Genomic DNA, 24,440 nt, shown 5'->3' on the forward strand with positions numbered 1-24,440 from the left:
TTTCACTTAAAAACAAATCCCCAAACTGTTTCATGATAGGGCCAAGTGACTTTTAAACACAATCTAGTTTAGTAGATAGTATACTATACTATTTTAAGGGCCAGGCGTGGTGGATCCTGCCTGTAATCCTAGCACTTTGGGAGGCAGAGGCAGGAGGATCCCAGGAGTTTTGAGACCAGCCTGGGCAACATGGGGAGATCTTGTCTCTTAAAAAAAAAAAAGTGTACTATGCTATTTTAAATGTCTACTTTGAAATGAATTCAGTGTTATCTGTTATTTTTGATGTTATTTTTCAGATGAAGTTTGAATGTTAATTGTACATGTAATGGCTAAAAAATTAAATCATGATTTGAGATCTTGATTATACAAGACAAAACACTTGTTTCTATCTTAATGTACGATGGTTAGATCTAGCATACCTATGTTAACGATCTGTAATACTACTGCCTTTCATTACGAAGAAAAACTTAAACCAAGTCCTAACATTAGCACATATTCGTTCTGCTCTTCCACTGACCAACTATGCAACATCTACATTCTGTATTGCAGAGCACTTATCTTCCTCTTTACCATGTTGAGAAAGCTTTCTTCTTCAGGAAGTAAGTTCTTGTAAGGCAGAGGTTGGGTTGGATATGTTCTATACTTTGCTCAGCTCCCCAAAGCCCTAATCAATTGATAAAATACAAAGACAAGAATGCAGGAGATTTTCTGAAGCAACAAAATGATGCATTCTTTTTAATTCCTAGCATGATGTAGAAGAGAAGTGATGGCAGGTGTAATAATTTCTTTTCTTTTTCTTTCTTTCTTTTTTTTTTTTTTTTTGAGATGGAATTTCATTCTTGTTGCCCAGGCTGGAGTGCAATGGTGTGATCTCGGTTCACTTCAGCCTCCGCCTCCCAGGTTCAAGCAATTCTCCTGGCTCAGCCTCCCAAGTAGCTGGGATTACAGGCACCTGCCACCACACCCAGCTAATTTTTTTTTATTTTTAGTAGAGATGGGGTTTTACCATGTTGGCCAGACTGGTTTCGAACTCCTGATCTCAAGTGGAGGTCACCCATCTCGGCCTCCCAAAGTGCTGGAATTACAGGCTTGAGCTACCATGCCTGGCAAGTATAATTTCTTAACAGTTATGATAAGTAAACGCTTTGGAGCTATTTTAGTTTGGATAGAATTGAAAAAAAAGTCATTATGTGGACAAATTTTATTTAAAAACATTATTCTAGTGTAATTCCTTAGGCACAATGAAAAAAGATGTCAGATAAATTATGCCTTTGACTATAACAGAAAATCTGAAGCTTTAAATCATCTCACCTCCCACACTGAAATTCACCAAAACAGCATTCGAGAAGAACTTAGATTTAAAATTCTAGTGTGGGTGGTTAAGTGTTCATAGCATATTCTTATTGCCATTGTAAGTAGGCATTTGAATGGAATGACAAAAAATGTTAATTTAAAGGAAATGAAACTTTAAATGACACTTAGTCATCAAAAATGACTAGTCACCAAAAATGACCAATGCTTCCTTCAAATTTTAAATAATTATAACCAAATAAAGGAAGCCATCTATAGTTTACTTAAAATCCCACTTTCAACCCCAGAAGGCAGAGTTCAGGGATACTTTAGCAGGTGAAGTAAAAGGGGAGGCGGCTCTGAAAAGGAGAGATAACAGAGAAAAAGCAACAAATTCAGCATACTCTGCCTAAATCACTGGTTGATCTCTGAACTATGCATGTATGAGGCAGATTCAATTCTTTCAGCGAAGGCTAAAGAACTACATGAGATTTTAGTTGTTCCCCATGAAAGGAGAGACAATGTAGGGAGTGTGAATACAGCCAAAGGAACTACCCGCTAAAACAAAACGAAACAAAAAACCCTCTAATGCTTGTTGGAGGAACATAATAGAATCAGGAATCTCTGCACTGTATTTCTCAAATGTCTAGAATACAACCACAAGATTACTAGACATTTAAGAAATAAGAAAACATGAGTAATAATAAAAATAAATGGGAAAAATTAATGAGAATTAACCTCAAGATACACCAGATACTTGAATCAGCAGACAAAATTTCAAAGTAGCTATTATAATTGTGCTTAAAGACATAAATGAAAATGTACCTGTAATAAATAAGCAAATAGGAAATCTCATCAGAAACAGAAATTGTAAGAAAAAATAAAATTTGAGAACTTAAAAATATAATATCTGAAACAAATCACAAGATGATTTTAACACAAGGTTGGAGGTGACAGAAGAAGGAATCAGGGAACATGGGAGACAGATCAATAGAACTTATCAACCTGAAGGTCAGAGAAAAAATAATGGAAAAAGAGGACAGAGGTTTGGTGAGCTGTGTATAATATCAAAAGGTGTGACATATTTAATTGGAAACCAAGAGAAACAGAGTAAAAGAAAATTATTTGGAGAAATCGTCCCAAACTTTCCAAATTTGGGGAAAGACATATATTTACAGATTTCTAAAGGTCAGAAAGTGCTGAGCAGGAAAAATCTGATGAAAATCATGTCTAGTCATATCACAAATTATGGAAAACCAAAAATGAGAAATTCTTTAAAGCAGACAGCAAAAATGACAAATGACACATAGGGAAACATAAAGGCAAGCAAACATCTGAATGGCCTCTGATTGCTTATCAGAAGCAAATGGAGGCCAGAAGACATTTAAATATATCTTTTAATTTAACAAACATCTCTTATAGATGGCAGATGGCTAAGATTTGCCTCTTAATCCATTCTGGCAATCTCTTCCTTTTAAATAGAATGTTTGGTCACTAACATTTAATGTAATTAATAACAGTTGAATTAAGGCTTCTCATTTTGCTATTCATTTTCTCTATGCTTTATAACTCTCAGCTATAAACCCTTTTGGAGGTTATATGTAAGAAATATAGGGGAACAAGACAAAAAAATGACTGCAAAAATATGAGTAAGGTCTGATTATTAGAGGGAAGTATTATAACCTGATTTTGATAATTGCATTGTGGTGGTTCAGAAAAAATATGCATAAAACCATAAAATATGGTAAAATGTGGATAATTATAGAATCTGGGTGAGGGGTATACAGAAGTTCTTTGTCCTTTTAATAAATTTTATGGTAAGTCCAAAATTATATTAAAATAAAAATTATAACGCAAAAAAATGAGGCCAGAAATTAAATGCTGTCTAAATTCCAGGTGAGTCTGAATGATTAACTTGTAAGACAAAAATTAAACGTAATATTTTTTCTTGCTTTTTTATCCTAATTAGGGAAAACACACCATTGATCATGAATTCAAAAGTTCTTCTCAGACGGTCCAGGTGTCCATTCTTCCTGTTGACAAATGTCTCCTGTAATATTTTCAGCTTCAGATGGGTGAGAAATGTAGTGAAAGGGAAACTTGAAATTAGCCTAAAGCAGAACTCCTGAGGAAGAGGATCACTTGGGAATGAGAGTATATACCATAAGCTATCATTCACTGCTCTTGGCCTTGGAAGAAAAGATTCTGGTTTAAATTCCTGGCTGAAGAGGCAACATAATATAGCACAGTGGTTCCCAAACTTTCCTCCACGTTGGAAGTACCTGGGGACTTTAAAAAGTACTGATGCCAGGGTTCCTCTTCCCCTGCCCGACTTTCTAATTTACTTGCTATGGGGTATCACCTGGGAATTTTTTTTAAGTTCCTGAGGTGATTCTAATGTTCAGCAAACTCAGAAAGCACTGGTGTAGAGGTGAAAGTGTGTTGAATGGACTCTGGTTCAAATTTGGACTCCATATTTTACCAGTTGGATAATCTTGGGCAAAATACGTTATTTCTCAGATCCTTGGTTTCCTTAGCTGTAAAGCAGGAATGGGAACATCTTTATTGCAGAGTCGTTGGCAGCACAATGACAATATATGCAGAACACTAAGCACAGTGCCTAGCACACAGTAGACACTCAATACATGGTGTTACTTATTTTTGTTATTTTAATTTTCTATTTTTCCATTTATAAATAGATAAATATTCCACAAACAATTTCTTAAAGAGGAATAATTAGAAATCAACTTATGTGTGCTGCTGGGGTGTGTATAATGCAGCTACAAGCTGGGATCCTCTTTGTTCTGAAGTTGAAGTCTCTTGCTAGAAGTGTCCAGGTACAGGAAGACAGTAGCAGTGAGGACCCAGGTCACCACATATTCTTGGTATTATTACCTCTCAAATCTCAACAGAGAGTGACAGATGTCATATTGTCCTTGCACTTTTTTTTACTTCATTGATTGAATGTATTAAATTAGATCATCACATTCATAAAGATGAAATCAATCATATTTGTTGAGATAACTAAACTATTGGCTTCGTACCCTGGATCCATTTCTCCTTTTCCTTCCTAATTCTTACTTTATTCATGTTTCCATCCCTTTCCCACTCAGCCAAGTGCCACAGGTAGAGCTGACACCTTCCCAAGATCCAGGTGGTCTCTGAGGCCTACAGGCGATCCCATTCCTGTTTGCAGTGCTTAGCTCAGGGTACACATGTGAGCCACTTCTGGCCATGGGATGTGAAGGCATGCTTGCTGGGGGCTTTTGGGAAGTTCCTTTTCTCTTAAGAAAAAATCATAAGAAAAGGAGTTCTCTTTTTTCTCTCTAGATGTTATCCCTGGAATCACTCTAGCCATCTTAGCCGATGTTCAATCGGGCATTGAGAATTGAAGTGCAGAGTGATGAGAAAAATCTAGGTCCTTGATACCAACATTCAACTCCTGAGTCAATAAATTCTGAAGCCTCCTTTATGTCTGGATGACAAATTTGTGAGCTGATACACTTTTTTATTGATTAAAGTAGTAGAGGTTCATTTCTATTATCTGCAGCTAAAAGCCTCCTGGTATAAGTGCTTTGTATTATCCTTTCAATTATTCTACATTTCACCATCACTTTCAAAGCAGTAATATTATACATTTCTAATTTGCATAACTTACTACAGTTTTCAATTTTTTTTACCCTAGTTAACACAAAGTCCTTGAAGTGAATATCATCTTTATCATTATTTTATTTTAGTAATAAGAAACTGAGGCTCAGAAAGTTTAGGTAACACAGTAGGAAATGATGAAACTGAAACAAGAAATCATGTCTATTTGATTGTTTTTTTCCTGTAAAGACAGTCATTAATGGTCTTCACCAAATGTTTTCATTTCTTCTGACACATGCCAAGATCGCACTTCCCCATCCTTTTGAAGTTACTTGCAGCCATGATAATTGTGCTGGCCCAATGCAATGTGAACAGGTAAAAGACATATTTTACTTCTGGGCCAAAGCTTCAAGAACCAGTGCATATTTTGTTGTCTTCTCTCTCTCTAATGCAGATAACAGAAGTCCCATGAGCCTGGGTCCCACAAAGAGACATGGAGTGTAGCATCCAGCAACGTCGTTATAAATTTGTAGTGGGAATTAACAATACACATTTGTTGTTATAAACTAAGATTTGGTTATAAACCACTAAGCATAACCTAGCCATTGCTGACTGATTAATTCATAAAGTGGCTATATCACTTTGTGTTTTTAAGTGGCAATAATTTAACTCAGTTCTCTATTAGATACCTCAATTCTAAATAGTTTTTTTTCTGAGAAATGTACGTAAATTTTATTCAGAAATAGTAGAGTTTTAAAAATGTTATTTCGATAGTTTTTGTGGAACAGGTGGTTTTTGGTTACATGGGGAAGTTCTTCAGTTGTGAGTTCTGAGATTTTGGTGCACTCATCACCCAAGCAGTGCACACTGTACCCAATGCGTAGTCTCATCCTTCACCCCTTGAGTCCCCAAAGTCCACTATATCATTCTTATGCCTTTGCATCTTTGCAGCTTAGCTCCCACTTACAAGTGAGAACATACAATATTTGGTTTTCCATTCTTGAGTTACTTCACTTAGAATAATGGTCTCCAACTCCATCTAGGTTGCTGCAAATGGCATTATTTCATTCCTTCTTATGGCTTAGTATTCCATAGTGCATATATATCACATTTTCTTTATCCACTCATTGGCTGATGGGCACAAATAATAAATTAATTAGCTAAAAATACATTTACATAGTCATCATCAAACCAGGTGTACATTTAGGTTAATAAAACTGTAGTTCCTGATAGCTTTCTTTGAGACAAACAGACTTACATCAATTTTTCTCAACAATTGAATCCTAGACATTCTCTGTGTATTTAAAAATGTTGCCTCAGTATGGAGAAGTTGTTAGGATGAAGTGCTAGTGCCTTATCTGAAAAGTATCTCCCTCCTCCCAGCAAGCCACTCTGTTGGGACTACATCCAGCGCAGAGGTCCAGAGCAGAAGCAGCATGCAGGTGAACGTATGTTTAGGGTATTAGACAGGGGGAAATCGTCACCAGGTATCCAATATAGACAGAATCAGAGAACATGACGTCACTTCTTTGAACCTCATTTTTCTCATCTGTAAAATGGAAATAATGTGTCTATTCATAGTAGTTATAATAATTATTTGAAATAATGCATATAAGGTTTGTAGCATAATGCCTGGCATTTATTTAATAGTTGATATATTTTAATTTCTTTTATACATTCTCATTTTGTCAACTTGCTATTGTAAAAGTGTTTACTATTCATTATCCAAAGGAAAAATATCACATATACCCAGAAAAAGATGTGAATATATTGATTGCTTTCTTTTCTCAGACATGATAAAAGTATACATTTTGAACTTATGAAGGCTGAAAATCTTTGCTCTGAATTTTTCCTTTGCAACTTTCTTAAGACTGTAACTGGTATATTTGGCAATAACACTTCTGTTATCATTTAGGTTGCTTCATGATGCAAGTAAAAGAAAACTGGACTTAAGTAAGAAAAGGATTTTTTTTTTTTTTTTTTTTTTTTTGGTTAACAGGTCTCAAGTGTGGCTGGCTGGCTTCGAGCAAGTCTTGATCCCAGGGGTTCCTTGTGTCATTGTAACCACCCAACGGGTTCATCTTGCCCGCTGCCCAGACAGTGGATTCATCAAGACAAAGGAATTGCAATAAAGAGTTTAATTCACACAGAGCTGGCTAAACAGGAGACCAGAGTTTTATTATTACTTAAAGCAGTCTCCTGAAAATTCAGAGACTGGGATTTTTAAAGGATAATTTGGGGGAGTAGGAGACCAGGGAGCGGGGAGAATTGATGGCTCTGGTGTGACATGAAATCACAGGGAGCTGAAACTGTCCTCTTGCACTGAGTCAGTTCTTGGGTGGGGGCTACAGGACTAGATGAGCCAGTTTATCCATCTGAGTGATGCCAGCTGATCCATGAGTGCGGGGTCTGAAAAACATCTTAAGCACCAATCTTGGGTTTTACAATAGTGATGTTATCCTTAGGAACAATTGGGGAGGTTTAGAATCTTGTGGCCTCTAGCTGCATGATTCCTAAACTGTAATTTCTAATCTTGTGGCTAATTTGTTAGCCCTAAAAAGGCAGTCTGGTCCCCAGGCCAGAAAGGGGTTTGTTTTCAGAATGAGCTGTTATCATCTTTGTTTCAAAGTTACACTATAAACTAAGTTCCTCCCAGAGTTAGTTCTGCCTATGCCCAGGAATGAACAAGGACAGCTTGGAGCTTAGAAGCAAGATGGAGTTGGTTAGGTCAGATCTCTTTCACTGTCATAATTTTCTCAGTTGTAATTTTTGCAAAGGTGGTTTCATCACTAGGACTCTCTGTCTTCACTAAAAGTCTGTGTTGTCCATGTCAAGCATTATTCATTCAAAAATAAAGAGAGGAAGAAAAAAAAAGACTTCCCTTTTCCCTTAGAATCAGAAAATTAGTCTTGAATGAGATCTATGGACTCTCTCAGTTGGAAATGAGGTCAAACTGACTTCCTTAAGGTCCTGTCTTAGTAACTCAAAATACTCAACTTAAAATAGAACTGAAACATAAACTTAGATTTTACTTCACTGCTCAGGGGAGGAACATAAGTGTTAACTAAACCCCCAAGGTAAGAAAGGTAGCAAGATAAATCACCCAAAGATCACAGAATGCCCAATTCATATACAGAATTGTGCTATTGTTATTGTCAAGAAATTTATCACCTTGTCATACAAGACCAACACTGTTGAAATAGCTATTAAAACACTGTAGGAAGTACTAAATTTTCAAATAAATTTTAAATTTCAAGTGAACTCTTTGAAGGCAGAACCCAATTTTATCTTTTATATAACAGGTACCCAATAAATGTTGGTTAATGGAATACAAATAACATTTGCAGCTGGTCACTTGTGAGGAAATTGTTTTCCACATTTTTCTCTAAAATTTTTAATTAACTATTACTATTAAACTGAGTCTACATGATAGATGGAAAAGCTTGACTCTGGAGTTTTAGGTTGAGTTCCACTTTTACTAGCTGTGTGATCTTGGAACAGTTTATTAGTCTTCTAAATTACTGTTCCTTACTGTGGATAAGAGAATTCATGTGGGTTACAATCAGAATTAAACCAGATAATGTCTACAAAAAGTTTTCTATGAACTATTTAAAAAGGTAAGGAATTATCAGTCGAATGTATTCTGATTTAAACTGAATTGTGTTCGAATTGGCCTTGAGTGACGATTTGGTCTAGAAAGCCTATCTTCAGAACATCACACACACACAAAAATCCAATTACTTACAATGATTTTTCTGAGATGGAATCTCGCTCTGTCGCCCAGGCTGCAGTGCAGTGGCACAATCTTGGCTCACTGCAGCCTCCGCCACTGGGTTCAAGCTATTCTCCCGCCTCAGCCTCCAAGTAGCTGGCATTACAGGCTCGCACCACCATGCCTGGCTAATTTCAAATTTTTAGTAGAGACGGGGTTTCACCATGTTGGCCAGGCTGGTCTCAAAATCCTAGCCTCAAGCAATCCACCGACTCGGCCTCCCAAAGTATTGGGATTACAGGCATGAGCCACCCCGCCTGGCCAATGATCTTCCTAAACAGAAATCTGATCACATAACTTCCCATTACAGAGTCTAACCCTAACCCTGTGCCTACAACATAGTCAAAACTCTTTAGCAAGGCAGATGACCTCAAGCAGGATTTCACTGCCTCTTTGTCACAGCACTTAACAAGCTGTGATGTATTTATTTTTATTCGTCTACACAGGTCTTCCCTACTAGATTCTGAGTTTCAGAAGAAAGGCCTCTAACTCGAGGTTCATGAATGGACCTGCACAAGGGGGCGGACGGGCTGTTAACCACCACATCCTGAAGTCCTGCCTTTTTTTCCCCCAAAAAGCCCGTATGCTGTGCCGTTAACGTTCATAAAAAAGTCCTTGTCGAACGTTTTAAACAGCCAAGGTGTTTCAGCTTTAATAAAAGCTGAAAGTTTGGCAATACCAAACAGGTCACCAAGCCACAGTCCGCTTCTTGGCCTCCTCTTTGGTATCAGAGTTCGGCTGGCGGGTTCCTGTGGCCTCTTAAACAAGGACCTCATTTTGGGAGCCATTCGAGAGATTTTTTCTCATCATCTAAAGTAGCATTCTCGCCTTGCACAGCTGAAAGTCATTTCTCGAAATCGGAGCGCCAGAAGCGACAGGAGCCACTCCAGGCCCCGGGGAAGCGAGCAAAGGGGCAGCGGGCCGCGTTTGCCAACGTAGGCCTCTCGGGTCCCGCGCCGTTCTGGGCCTTCTCCGTGTTTCCGGCGCCGCCCTCGGGGTCCCTTACAGAGGGCGGGAGGCGGGTGGAGAGACGGGGCAGGAAGCAGGCGGGATCGGCCCGGGAAGAACCCGTTCTGGGACCCTCTAGAAATCCCAGACACCCCTCCCGGGCTGACAGCGCCTGCCTTAGAGCCCGACGCGCTCATCGAATTTAGATTGACTCCTTCGGCTCTCCGTTTTCCTTCTCTAAGGGAAGGGTGGGACTTCCTATTTTATCTCTGAGCGGCTTCCGGCAAGAGCTGATGTGTTAAAAACAAGACAGCACATGGGCCTGCCGGCCACTCGGATAAAAAACAAGGAACTCGACCTGGATTGTACTAAACCAGTTCCAAGATTCTGTTTTTCGGTTGTGGCGTCCGGCGCTGCATCCACTACGGAGTCGCCTTGGAAGCCACCGGAAGTCCTTCAACGGAGAAATAGGATGTCCCGCCTCTTCCTCCCAAAGGGAAGACGGTGAGCCGGAGGAGTCAGTCAGAGGGGCGAGCAGGAGCGATTCCGTCGCCAAACAGGTAAGTTATTCTCTGGCCGGGGCGGGGGGTTTGGAGGCGGGGACCGTCCAGCGTCAGCGCGGGGCCTGGGGGCGGTGGCTTGAGGGCTCGAAGCCGGGCGGCTGGGCGCCCAGAGCCCCGTCTGGGCCCTTCGCTCTTTCTCCTCCCCCCTCCCCCCGCCTCCGCCCCTCCCTGTCGCTTTCCTTCCCGACACCCGCCCAGACTCACGCCCGGACACACACCCTCGCTCGTTCGCTCACGCTGCCTCGCGGCCCTCCTCCCTGCCGGCCCCCGCTGCCGCCCTGCCCTCTCACCCGCTCGCTCCGCAGGCCGGTCCCGCGGGCAGCCTCGCGCCGCGCCCTTGCGCGAGCGGAGCTCTTGTGGACACCTCGGGGCTGCGGACCTAGCGTGGCCTCGGTTTCCCCTGCCCGGTCCGCCTGTCCGCGCAGAAACAGTCCCCCGTTCCTTCGGGACGCACCCCTGCACCGAAATCGGGCCGTTCTCGCTTGCCCGGGTTGCTCTCAAGTGGAAAACAGATGCTCCCCTAGCTGCACGGCTGCAAGCTTTAGCGTCTGGTTTCCAGCAGGGGCTCCCTGGACCGCCCGCCCACTCTCGTGTCACCCGCAGGTGCCCTGGCTGCGCCGCTGCTACTCGCGCCTTCTTCCGTTAAGCGACGCTGGTGTGGGCTGGCGGAGGGCACACAAGTGCGGTGGCCGAAAGCACCGCGGTGGCAGCGAAGGGTCCTAGCCATTCCCGACTTCAGCCCGCTTTGCGCCACTGCGGGGAGACCCGCGGCTGCCTGACACCGCTGCAGGCAGCAGTGGGTTTCTCAGTAGATGCTCACCTCTTTCCAGCCAGCTAGCACGCCCTGGGTGCTTGGCCTCCTTCTGGAGTTTAAGCTGGTGGAGGCGGGGTGCAGTGGCCGCTGACCTCTGTCGGGTGCGCTGGGTTTTGAGTAGCCATTTATTTCATTGGGGAATTTTGGAATAGGACATCCCACATCCGTGGACACACATGTAGAATACTTTTATTTTATAAGTAATTACAGTCTTAATAGTGATTTGAGTTACAGCTTTGCAGTCTATGCCTGGTGACATCCTAGTCGTAGTATGTATCTGTTTTGTGGTGAAGTGCTGGTCCATTTAGAACACTGTAGACAGGGGCCCTGACATATACTCATCAGAACCTTATTAAGAAGAGCTCATATGTCATTTGGCATACTCACTGTGCTTCATTTAGTACAGCAATCTTGTGTAGTAGGAATTATTCCCTTTTTACAAACTGAGACTCACTTTGCTATATACAAAATTACTGCTACTGGTACAAGGTAAAGCTCTCTTGCATGACATGTAAGGCAGGTGTGATAATTGCTCACAACACAGTTGCTACTGGTGCATTTTTTTTTTAAACTTTATTTCGGAATAAATTAAGATTTACAGAAAAGTTGCAAACAATAGGACAGTTCCATTGGTACCTTTTAAGCAGAGCAAAGTGGCTCCACTTCAGAAACACTGGTTCTTGCTTTATGCCAAACACCCTTCTAGGTGTTGGAAATAGTAATATACTTCCCTAGAGGATTTTGAGATCTGGTTGAATAGACACATAAATAAATATATATAATACTTTTTTCTACTTACTAAGATAGAGATGTAGGAGCACAGTGGAAGTTACGGCTGATTGATGGTGGGGAGTGGTGAAAGCTTCTTGCAGGATATATTATTTGAGATAGGTCTCAAGGACTAGTGGGTATTCACCTGGTTGAAGGGACATTTTCCCCAACATTCATTCCAATTAGGTTTGTTTTATTAGAGTAGAACTCGCTCATCTTAATAAAATATACTCTCCTAGTTTGATTCTTCTCTTTCTCGTCTCCTTTAAGAAGGTGGTTTGTATCCCAGATAGTGAGAAGAAGCCTAGTTTCTAAATCCATGAATAGGCGAATAAATTAAGCTGTATGTTTCTAATCGATAGTTGTGACTCTTTCGACTGTAGTTGAGATTGGTTTTTTAGGAATGCACTGTGGTCCTCCACTGAGCGTTTTCCTTGCTTTCCAACTCTGATGACTAGTGGAATTAAGTAATGCATTCAGGAAACATTTATCGCATGCTTGCTTTGTGCCAGCCATTGCACTAGAGTAAAATGATGAACAAGATAGTGGGGAATATAGACAAGCAAATGTGCATTGGCAGTGCAGTCTGATGGCATGCACACCGAGTGTCACAGTGCCATTCATGATTCTTGGTTGTCAACCATGGCAATGGACTTGGCTGACTTAAGCAGAAAAGGAACTTATTGGAAGGCTATAGATGGCTTTCAGAATTGATGGGAAGGCTGGGGAACTGGATTCAGAAAATAGGCAGCAACCAAAAGAGGCTGGCTGGATGGGGCCACATCCAAGGCAATATCACATAAATAGCCTGCCTAGAATTTTGTTGCTGGTGGCATTGCCACTGGAGAAACTGCCACCTCTGTTGCTGGACTGTTGACTCTCTTCTACCACTGAAAAATCTCTTATTGCTCCTGCATCTTTGTGACCTTTTTTGCCAAGCCACTATAGTTGTCAGGGAGCAGAGAGATGGAGAGAGATGGTCTTTATCTCTCACAAAGACCCACACCTCAAAGGAGTCCTACTAAATAGAAGGAAGCTTGGGCTGTGGGTAGCCCTAAAAGCAAAAATGTCCAGCATAACCACCGAACCTGGCAAGCCTAAAGAGGTTAGGGAGGAATACCAAGAGGGAATGGCGACCAGAGAATGAACAGGAACTCACTGGGCAAAGAGATAAAGAGTGGTTAGGGAATCCAGTTTCGGATAGAAGACTTCCAAGCGTCAAAAGGTAATGTGGAACATTTCAAGAATTAAAAGGTGTTTAGGATGGCTGGATCACGGAGTATGAGAGGAGGTGTGGAAAATAAGGCTGGAGAGGCCCTCTTGAAGAAATGTAGGCAGCATAGTGACATGTACACACTTTTGCTTGTTTTAAGCACTTTGATTGCAACTACGGAGACCAGTTGGCATGGTGTAAGGCTAGGGGACAGGGATCTTTCAGAGGCTGTTGCATTTATACTAGGTTAGACATCACAGAAGTCTGAACTAGGATAGTGGCCCAGAGGTAGGGGAAGTGAGTGGATTGTACATGCTCAGTTAGTGGAGTGGATTCGGGGATGGAGTAGGTGAGATGGACGAGTCAAGGTGGACACTGACATGTCTGCTTTGGGTGACTGGGTGGAGCCTGGTGTTCCCTGTGTGGCGATGGAAGGTGAGCAGTTGCCCCAGTAAGATACTTCAGTGTGGGCTCATTTCTGTGAACACGTTGAGTGGGCAGTTGTATGGATGAGTCTGCAATCCCAGAGGACCACCAGCATCTCACTGCAGCCTCGGTTCCTTCAGTTAGTTGTGTGTGTGTGTGTATGTATGTGTGTGTGTGTGTGTGTGTGTGTGTGTCCTTCTTCACTAGATTATGGCAAGACCGGCCTTCATGTGTATGCATCCCAAGTCTCTTGGCATGATGTCTTACACATAGAAGGGGGTGTTAGGCCATTCTTGCATTGCCTAAAATGGAGAGATAGCCAAGGCTGGGTAATATACAAAGAAAAGAGGTTTCATTGGCTCACGGTTCTGCAGGCTCTACAGGAAGTGTGGCACTGGCATCTGCTGGGCTTCCGGTGAAGCCTCAGGAAGCTCTCCATCATGGCAGAAGGCAAACGGGGAGCTTGCATATCCCATGGCAAGAGCAGGAGCGAGAGAGTGGGGAGGTGCTATGCACTTTTAAATAGCCAGGTCACATGGGAACTCACTCACCATCTCAGGACAGCACCAAGCCATTCAGGAGGGACACCCCCGCCATAATTCAATCACCGCCCACCAGGCCCTACCTCCAACATTGGGGACTACATTTCAGCCTGAGATTTGGAGGGGATGCACATCCAAACTGTTTTGAGGGGAATCAGTAAATATTGTGGAATTTAATGGAGTATGAGTCATTTGGAGCAGAAAGGAAGTACAAAACATGTCTCTATACAATATATGCATACATATCTGTATATATAGCTACACCTACATATGTATCTTGCTTGCATCACTAGTGAGGGATCCACATCTGTATATATTTTTTTGTGGTGGAAAGGCTTTTTATTCTTATCAGTGTTGTCTTGTGACTAGAACATCTCCTTATGGTAATTATATGGGTAGATCATAATTGTAGTAACTCCCTGCTTACTTGATTATCTTGCAATTCCAACTACCTGGAATAAAACCCAGAAATAGCCTTGCAAGAAGTTGATGACGGTGTAGGAGTGTAAAGGAATTACAGCCTCCCTAAATAAAGTAAAATCTAGAACTTCTAGAATTGAGCACTGAAAGGAGAACCTTTTGAGGGAGAAGGTAGAGAGAGATGATGGTCTCCAACATTGTCTTCTTTAAGTGTCATTTTTCCTTTAGAGGATTATTGCTTTTATTCATACAGTAGTTTCCAGATATAATAATCCTGGTTTAACAGTTTGCTTCTCGAGTATAGCTGAGAAAACTGGACGTTTTCAAAGTATTAAGTACTTAGGGACAGTAAAAGGCAAATAAACATAGAATTCAATGGTGGTAACAATAATAATGTTTTTGAGCTCTTTATATAAACACTGTGCCAGGTGCCTCTGTACATAATCTCATTTAATTCCCCCAAATCTTTTGAGGTATATACTACATTTTATTGATTTATGGGACACTCAAATTTAGGATAAATAGCTTGTGCAAGGCGACACAGCTATTAAATGGTAGAGCCAGGATTTGAACCAAGATGGTCTGACTTCCGAACCCCTATTTTTAGTCACTAAGTTACATTACCGTCTACAGTATTTTAGCATTGATTCATTCAACATTTTTTTTAGCTCCTCTTATGTCCAGTGTAGTCTGTGAGTTAGTAGAGATCCGGGAAAGGGTAGGATAAACACATTGCCCTGGTCCTGCTGGGAAACACACATCCTGCGCTGCGTTGTGCAGCCCAGGATGCGATAGGCTGAGTGTGTGAGGGGAGTTGGGGGCAGGGAAGATGCCTCAGGGGGACTCCTGCACTGACCCCTGAGCATGCCCAGGTGTGTGGGGACAGGGCATTCAGGAGAGAGCTGAGGCTCCCAGGCAGCCCGGCAGATCATGGGGCAGTGTAGCATTTGGAAGCAGGGGCCAAACTGCGAAGGGTCTTGAAGGCTGAGGTAATACTTGAAGAGTTTATTGTAAGGGCATTGGGGAGCCAGTAATAGGTTCATGCATTTGTTCATGTCTTAGCATTTATTTAAAGAAAGTTTTGAGTCCTGCAGCACTCACTGTGCTGCACAGATGCTATGAGAGTTGGTGATAAGGAATCTTGCTTTAATTTGGAAGAAGGTTTAGGGAGACTTCTCAGAGGAAAGGAAGTCCCCCCTGCCCTTCAGTTATTTAGTTGTTTACAATTGAAAAACCAATGCATGCACACAATGAAAAACTGCAAATAGTACAGTGATGCCTCAGACTCTAGGGCTGCTCTCCAGAGACAATCACTATTAACAGTTTCTTGAGTTTGAAAGTGCCCATTCTTTTAATGTGAGCAAAGCAAATGACAACAGTATCTTCTCTCTATGAAGCAGTTCTGACAGTAAAGCCCAACCATGTAAGGCAGGCCACGTAATCAGTACCTGAAAAGCACCTTTCATAAATTCTGTACCGAGGAAGTAGCTTAGGCTTGGGTCTCCTAGAACCTCAGTCTGTTAGTGAGACACCATTGATGCCTGTGAAACAATAGATCCATTCCATATCTTTCTTTATTCTTAAGCATTTTTGTTTTTTTGGTAATTGTTGGTTTTTGTTTTAACATTCAAGCACTGGAGAGAATAAGTTCTCCCTGATTTCAGGCACTTTTCCATAGGTAACCACTGTTAAGTAATTTCAGACTGAACAGAATGTCTCGGTGAGCTTCCAGTGTTACCTCAACTATGTAATATTTTCTATTATGGATATATTAACTTATTTAAACATTATCTTATTAGTGGACATTAAGGATTTCTGGCTGGGGTGATTTGATGGGTTGTAAAGCTATTTACTGCCATAAAGAACAAAGGAAAAAGGAGTAAGTTTGTGGGGGAAGTTGATGAGTGCATATAACATCCAAATGGACTTAGGGGTCTGGTACCTACAGAGCTGTTGGCTAGAGATAAAAATTTAGGCATCATCATTAGTGGATGGGAATGAAAACCATGGAAGTTCACTTGGTCACTAAGGAAGAGATGGATGAAGAGATAAGAGAGGTCACATCCTCACAAAGTACAAGGTTTGATTCCATTGTAGCTCCTTTGCTTCTTGGGATTCAGGGAATTCCATGAAGTTCTTTAGATGGGTCCTTGCCTAGTTTTTCTCCTTGTTAGCTCTTGGTTTGCATCCGTGTGGCAAGTTCCCTTCTCTCTATCCCAGAAGCTTCCTCATGTGCATTTTGATCCTTTGCTTGTCTGCTGTGTCCACCATGGGTCTTAGGTTTAACTCACACTTCCAAGACCTCCATAGGCCACACTTGAACAGTCTGTGAAGAAGGGGAAGAACAAGAGCCACAGCTTGCCAGCCCAAAGTGACAGATCTTCTCTCAGGGGTGGTCCTTGCAATTGTCTACACAGCTGTGCAGACACTGTCTTTCCAGGTGGCTGCTTCAGTGCAGGGACATGAGAGCCACATCATGGATGTAGGCACAGCCTTATCTTTGAAATCTCATGCCCCATAGGGAGCAAGTGTTTTTGAACATTCCATAGGCTTAGCTTCTAGGATCCTTGGCAGAGGATAATAAACACAGAATTCAATGGAAGTAACAATAATAATGTTTTTGAGTTCTTTATATAAACACTGTGCCAGATGCCTCTGTACATACATCATTTAATCCCCCCAAATCTTTTGAGGTATATACTACATTTTATTCATTTATGGGACACTCACCATGTATAAGAGTCCTTGCATCCCAAGGGCACCCAAAGCATGGTGTCCCCATCAGATATTTATAGTTCATGCATAGTTCATCAAAGTCTGGATGCAGTTTACCAGTTGGGCCATTCTTACAGTAAGCAATTTCGCTTAGTGGCATAGTTGACATTCTTACCCTTATTAGGTTACCAGAGGGAACAGAGCCAGATGGTTTAACTAACAGTCTAATTTTCATGTATCAGGGAAAGGGTTTTGTTAACCTTTTCACTCACCGTTTGCCACACCAAGAAAGAAATGGAGTGCATTCTCTTGATATTTGGGGTCTGCCTTCCCGGGGCCATTTCTAGGGTAAGAGACATTCCGGCGGTGACTTCAGTCTTGAAGAGCACCTCCTTCACCCCCAGCTACTTAGTGAGGTCTCCAGTCCATTTCCTAATCTTATAAGGACTGGGAAGCATGGGCCTTGCATCTGCTGTCTGCAGCTCCTAGCTGTGTGACTTCAGGTAAGTCTCTTCATCTCTCTGAGCCTCAGTAACTTCACTATGAAATGCGTATTATCTTGTAGCTTTTGTGTGAGTGCTAATTGGTGGAATGTGGATAAGTCTTCATCCAGGAGCTGACAAAGCCAGCCCTCACTCTGTTATAGCTGTTATCCAACAGTGGTCAGAACAGTACTGCCCATGCCATGAATTAAGCACATAGCATAATACGGAGTTTGAAAAAAATTAAAAAATTAAAAAATCATAGGAAGTTTGTTTCCTCATACATAGCAGTAAAGGTTTTCTGTCCAGCACAGCAGTTGTTACCCTGAATCGTCAAGAAAATATGAAATTATATTCTATATACATGTTAAGAAAGTAGGGAATTATATAACTTTTTATAGGATTTATATGAAAACCACATTTTTTTAAACTTAAAAAATTAACTTTATTATGAACCCAGTAAGATATAATTGTGGGACACACATTGGTGTACTAGAAAGGTACGTCATTAACCAGCCAAACCAGCAAAAACCCAGCCCACGTCTGTGTGTGTTACTGTTGGACTAGTGTAACAGGCAAGGAAATTCTAGTTCCTGGACCGTCGGTGGAGACTGCAGTCCTTGGGTTCTTCATCAGAGCTTTTCCTGACTTTCTAAGCCCGATGAAATTACCTGCAGAATAATATGTTTCTGTGAACTTTTGGAGAGGAAAGAGGCCATGGTTTCATGCCAAAGCGCCCTAACCCTTCAGATTGTCAGGGATCACTAGCGGCGGGCCTGGGCTTGGGCTTGATGTGGACATGAAGAGCTTTTCCAGAAAATAAATGAGAGCAGTTTAAGGAAACAGATGAAAAACTTCTGGGAGATCATTTTTGTATTTAATAGCTAAATGGTGATCTTAAAAATAAAATTTGGAAATCTGCTATGTGAAAAAAATGCAGTAATTGATTTGTAATGAGTTTCAGGTTGAAGCTCATCATGTGTGTAATGCTGAATTCTATCTGAAAAGGTGCTTTTTAGAACTATTATGAAGAAAATCTGGAAAGAACCAGTTTCTTATGACATAATGGAGATACCTACATTTATATATTTTTCAAAAAATATATTTTAAATATATTTTGAGTAGATACGGGGTCTTGCCCAGGCTGATCTCGAGCTCCTGGACTCAAGCAATGTCTCCTGCCGCAGCCTCCCAAAGTGCTGGGATTATAGGTGTGAGCCACTGCACCCAGCCTAGATCTAAACATGTAAAAATTCTTTGATTTTCATACTTGTTTTACATTTCTTGTGGTCTCATCACACATATTCTTTATGTGACGACACAGAGCACAGTCCTGAACTGTGGCGGACTTTATTATGTTGGCACACCTGAGGAGACATTTGAGTGTCAGTTTTCTTGGAATTTTTGGAATTATTTCAAAGTAGACTTGATATAGAATTAAATAGGAGAAATGGTTAAATTAGAGTTTAGATGGCGTTAGCTAAAGCAAAGTAAATGCAATCTTATTTGAAATAGAAGAAATAATTTTAGATATATCCGGTATAATTCAGAGACTAGTTGATGAGGAAATTTTACTTATTTCACTTTGATGAAAGAGAGAAACATCTGGTGAAATACTAGTGGTGGTCTTTTCACTTTCAGGCCTTAGAGGAATGACTGCTCCCGTAGGGTTATCACCTTTTAGACGGAATAAGTATTGTGGCAACCCTATTCCGACTCCTCATCGTCTGCTAGGAAAGCTGTGCCCTACAGGAGGCAGGTGTTTCGTCAGTCTCAGAGATTAGTTGTAGAACAAGGATTAGAAGTCAGGCCTCTTGATTTATGGCTGGTCTTTTTGCTCCTCCATTGGTGGTTCTCAATCCTAATGTGTATCAGAGTCACCCAGAGGGTTTGGGCATCAAGCAGAAACTGGCTCAGCAGGCCAGGGCTGGGGCTCAAGAATCTGCATTTCTGACAGGTTCCCGGGGTGACTTTGCAGCTGCCAGTCCTGAGACCACACTTCTGTAGCCTCAGCATCACCTGATGTGGCGTTGATCTCTCAGGCCGCTTGTAAGAGGAGATTAAGTAAACCTTCCCAGGTTTATACCAGACTAACCTTTTCCCTAGTACTCAGATAATCTAGTTCTTTAATTTTATGTTAGAAAAAAGAAATGCACATAGTGATTAGATGGGGGAAAAAAAAAAGAAATGGAGTATTTCTCACAGAGTCACTGTGGCATTTTCAGTCATAAATTTGGAGCTAATTCTCTTTGTCAGGACCACTGGCCATTGATGGGGCTGGGTTTGCGCTGTGAGGCCCAGTCTTAGCAACGTTTTTTGTGAAAGGGTGTCCAGATTGATTGCTAGAGTGTATAGGAGTGAAAAATTAGTTCTGGTTTTGTGACTCTGTACTTTTCTTTGTTATTTTGTGTACTTAAATATCCCTTCTTATATATAAAAATCTCATCAGGCCCTAGCACACTTACATGCACATGGTAGATGACAAATAAATGAGTTGAAATGGATTAAAAGAGTAAGGGGGAAATAACATAGGTCATTTATCTGGAAAGACTTCAGTGCCCTAGAGAGTTACTCTGTTCTCTAGAGTATCCCAATCACAGGCTCTTCCTGAACAATTGTAATTTGTTTATTCCAGCTTAATCCTTATTTGTAGTTATTGAACATTTTTAGCACAAAAGTTAAAGATAGCATATTTTTATGTTAGAGTCAATGAATAATCCCTCCCTTTTGTCTTTTTATCTTTCATCTGAAATGACTTTTTAAAACTTACTACTTTGAAATAATTTTAGAAAAAAGAATTGCAAAAATAGTCTAGAAAGTTCCTATGTATATACCTTTTGGCCAGCATCTCCTGTTCTCATGTATCCATAATACAATCATTGAAACCAGGCAATTGGTAACAATTAATCTAAAACATTTATTTGAATTTAACCAATGGTTCCATTGATATCCTTTTTTTCTGGTCCAGGATCCAACCCAGTATCCCACATTGTATTTTGTTATGTCTCCTTGGTCTCTCCAGTCTGTGATAGTGTTCTTTTAGATTTTTTTTTTTTTTTTTTTTTTTGGAAACAGAGTCTTGCTCTGTCACTCAGGCTGGAGTGCAGTGGCTCATCTCGGCTTACTGCAATTTCCGCCTCCTGGTTCAAGTGATTCTTCTGCCTCAGCCTCCTGAGTTGCTGGGATTACAGGAGTGCACCACCACATCTGGCTAATTTTTGTGTTTTTGGTAGTTACGTGGTTTCTCCATGTTGGCCAGGCGGGTCTTGAACTCCTAACCTCAAGTGATCCGCCCGCCTTGGCCTCTCAAAGTGCTGGGATTACAGGTGTAAGCCACCGTGCCTGGCCAGTTCCTTTAGATTGCTTTGTCTTTCATGACTTTGATACTTTTGAAGAATACTGGCCAGTTATTTTGTAGAATGTCCCTCAGTTTGGATTTGTCTGATGCTCTTTCTTGTTAAATTGAGGTTTAGGCATTTTTGGTGGGAATACTAGCACAGGGGTGAAATCATGTCCTTCTCAGTGCATCATATGAGGAGGTATGTGATATAGATATGTCTTCTTCTGGTGAATGTGAACTTTGATCTCTTGGTTGAGGTGATGATGTGTCAGGTTTTTGTACTGTGAGGTTAAACATTTTTTTCTTTGTGATTAATGACTCATTTTTTTTGATTTTGGTGCAAAAAGTTTGAAACAAATGAACATAATATCAGAATCTTTTGAGTTTGACTTTAACTGTGGGGTATTTCATATCTTGAGAAGGTTTGTTATTATTTATTAGAACCAAACATAGCAGGGGAGAGGTAAAGGTTTAAGCTGTTGGAAGTACATGCATTTGCTGATCTCCGTCAATCAATCAGTATTGAATTGGCAGCCGAGGAAGCTGTCCAGTTCTTTTGCTGTGGTTCTGCGCTCTGTCTCACATTTGTCTTCCAGTGAATGACTTTCGCTACCTGTGCAGGGGGGATACATTCTTGAGAAATGCCTCTAGGTGATTTCATTGTTGTGTGAACGTCAGAGTATACAAACCTAGATGGTGCAGCCTACTACACACCTGGGCTATATGGTGTGGTCTACTGCTCCTAGGCAACAAACCCATATAGCATGTTACTGTACTGAATGCTGTAGGCAATTGTAACTCAATGGTAAGTATTTTGTGTATCTAAATCTATCCAAACATAGAAAAGGTGCAGTAAAAATATGGTATAAAAGATAAAAAAAAAGGTGTACTTGTTTAGAGCACTTACCATGATGGAGCTTGTGGAACTGGAAGTTGCTCTGGGTGAGTCAGTGAGTGAGTGGTGAGTGTTTGCGAAGGCCTAGGAGATTACACTTTTATATAACTGGCAGTGTAGTAGGTTTGCTTACACCAGCATCACCACAAACATGTGAGAAATGTGTTGTACTAAGACATTACAACAGCTAAATGATGTCACTAGGCAATAGGAATGTTTCAGCTCCGTTGTAATGATAGGGAACCATCATCATGTATGTGGTCCATTGTTGACCAAAACATCATTAGGTAGTGCATGACTGTGTTTCAGTTCATCAGAGGGTAGTCACCCTAAGTATCCTGTGGCTTATCCATTTGGTGGTTCCTAGAGCTGGGTGGGTATGTTTTATTTGTAGATCATGTGGATGACATTGCTGTATATATTATGTATGCTATATATAATATAAATTGTCTCTATTCTCAAAACACATATGCCTTTATTGTCCCAACCGGAGCACATTGGAAGAAACATATTGGATATATCCTTCACAGGCTTGTAAGCTTCTTGGAGGCAGGGAACAAGTCTCTTTTTGTTTTCCAGTGACTTGCTTGGGACCTGCAACACACAAGGCACTCATAAATATTTGATGAATAAATGAGTACTATACGTGCATTTTGTTAGCTGCTTTTGCAAGTTACCAGAATTTTGTGAAATCTTTTCATATGAATGTGGAGCTGTGTAATTTAACAGTATTCAAGTAGATGGATTGCCACATTAACTTTACTTTTAACCATCCCCCATTGTTGGATAGTAGGTTGTTTCCAGTTTTTCTCCACAGTTCATGGTGAACATCCTGAAACCCACATTTCCCCTCTGCCTCTCACTCTCTTTTGTGTGTGCATGCGTGCAAGCAGCTTACCCTCCAGATAGGTAATTACCCATTTAGGTAATTACCATTTGAGGATGTTCGTTTTCCTGTACTTTCCCAATGCTTAACTCTTTAGTTTTTTAGAATAGGACTTAAATATTTTGGGACTTTTTTTTTGTTTTATTTTGTTGAGAAGTCTCGTTCTTGTACCCCAGGCTTGAGAGCAGTGGCTCATCTCAGCTCACTGCAACCTCCACCTCCCTGGCCCAAACAATTCTCCTGCCTCTGCCTCCCGAGCAGCTGGGATTAAGGCGCCCACTACCACACCCGGGTAATTTCTGGTTTTTTTTTTTAAGTAGAGATGGGGGTTTCACCATGTTGGCCAGGCTGGTCTCGAACCCCTCACCTCAGGTGATCCGCCCGCCTCAGCCTCCCAAAGTGCTGATATTACAGACATGAGCCACCACGCCCAGCCTATTTTGGGACATTTTTAAGGTTTCTTCCTGGGGTGTAGTAAGTGGGGATCATAGTCTGACTACAGTTTGCAAATAACCTTCCAAATGTTTGTGTGAAATTTTCCAATTTTTTGTCTCAATGAGAGAGCAGAATAAACCTCAATGAAGTAATGGTTAACACCTAATGAATATTCCATCACTTTTTATATCCTCTCTAAAGTTACATGTGGTCCTTACCAAACAGGAAACTTCCTGAGCGTGGGGTATGTTTTTAATTCACATTACTCACAAAAATCAACCGCAGGTCAATTAAAGGCTTAAATATAGAAGGCAAAACTATGAAACTTTCAGAAGGCAATCCAGGACAGTAGTTGTATGACTCTGGTATAGGAAAGGGGTCTTAAAAAGATCACAGAGGGTGCAGACCATAAAGGAAAAGATCAATATGTTTGACAACACTAATCTTGATATAGCTTTTGTTTATTAAGAGAAACCATCAAGAAAGTGAACAGACGGGTCATAGGGAGAATAGACATATTCAGCACGTATTACTAATAAAAGGTTAGTATCCAGCAAGGTGACTACAAATCAGAACAACAGAAAAGGGGGCAAATAACCTAAGTAGGCATTTCACAGAAGAGGAAACTTGAATGCAAAAATGCTCAACTTCATTAGTAATTAGGGAAATGCAAATTAGGACCAAAATGGTGTATAGTTTCTTACACATTAGATTGGCAACAATGTAAAAAGTCTGACAATATTGTTGGGAGGACAGGAAACAACTGGAATGCTTATTAGCTGGGGGAAGTGACAGGCTGCCTTTGAGAGTATCTAGTAAAGTTGAGATACATGTATCCTTTGACCCAGTAATTCCACTCAGTCTTTATCTTGGAGCAGTGGTTTCTGAATTGTTTCGCAGCGTCATTTGGGAACTTGTTTGAAATGCAGATCTGGGGGCTCTGCTGTGGACCTACTGAATCAGCAACTTTAAGGATGGGCCAGGTTTCTGACTGTCAAGCCCTGTAGGGAATGTGATGCTAAAATGTGAAAGCTATTACCCTAGAGAAACTCATGCGCCTGAGTGCCTGGAGACATGTGCAGGGATGCTCACAGTCACGCTCTTTGTAAGAGGAAAGACTGGGAGCAATGTCCATCAGAGGAGAACAGTTGCCTGCATTGTATCATATTCCCATAGTGAAGTCCTGTACAGTAGTGAGATTGAGTGAATGTTAGCTGCATTCATCACCAAGGATAATACGCAGCTGGAATATAATCTCAAGGAGAAAAAAAGCTACTTGTAGAAGAATGCACAGTTTTTTCCCTTTTTCTAAAGTTTAGAAACATGCAAAAACAAAATTG

The 24,440-nt window shown here is 41.1% G+C and overlaps 1 protein-coding gene across 2 annotated transcripts in view; it reads left to right on the forward strand.

The window, feature by feature from the left end:
- Positions 1-828: 828 nt before the first annotated feature.
- Positions 829-24,440, forward strand: part of ZNF407 (zinc finger protein 407) — a 480,437-nt gene continuing 456,825 nt past the window's right edge. Inside the window, exon 1 of one of the 2 annotated variants that reach the window (XM_004059553.5) lies at positions 829-10,158. The gene's annotated coding sequence lies outside the window, so the exon portion shown is untranslated. Of the gene's footprint in view, positions 10,159-17,091; positions 17,566-24,440 lie in introns of those variants that run through there. The other variant, XM_055368592.2, reaches the window with a different exon arrangement.

Source organism: Gorilla gorilla, chromosome 17 (genome assembly GCF_029281585.2).
Source record: "Gorilla gorilla gorilla isolate KB3781 chromosome 17, NHGRI_mGorGor1-v2.1_pri, whole genome shotgun sequence".
NCBI classification, from domain to species: domain Eukaryota; kingdom Metazoa; phylum Chordata; class Mammalia; order Primates; family Hominidae; genus Gorilla; species Gorilla gorilla.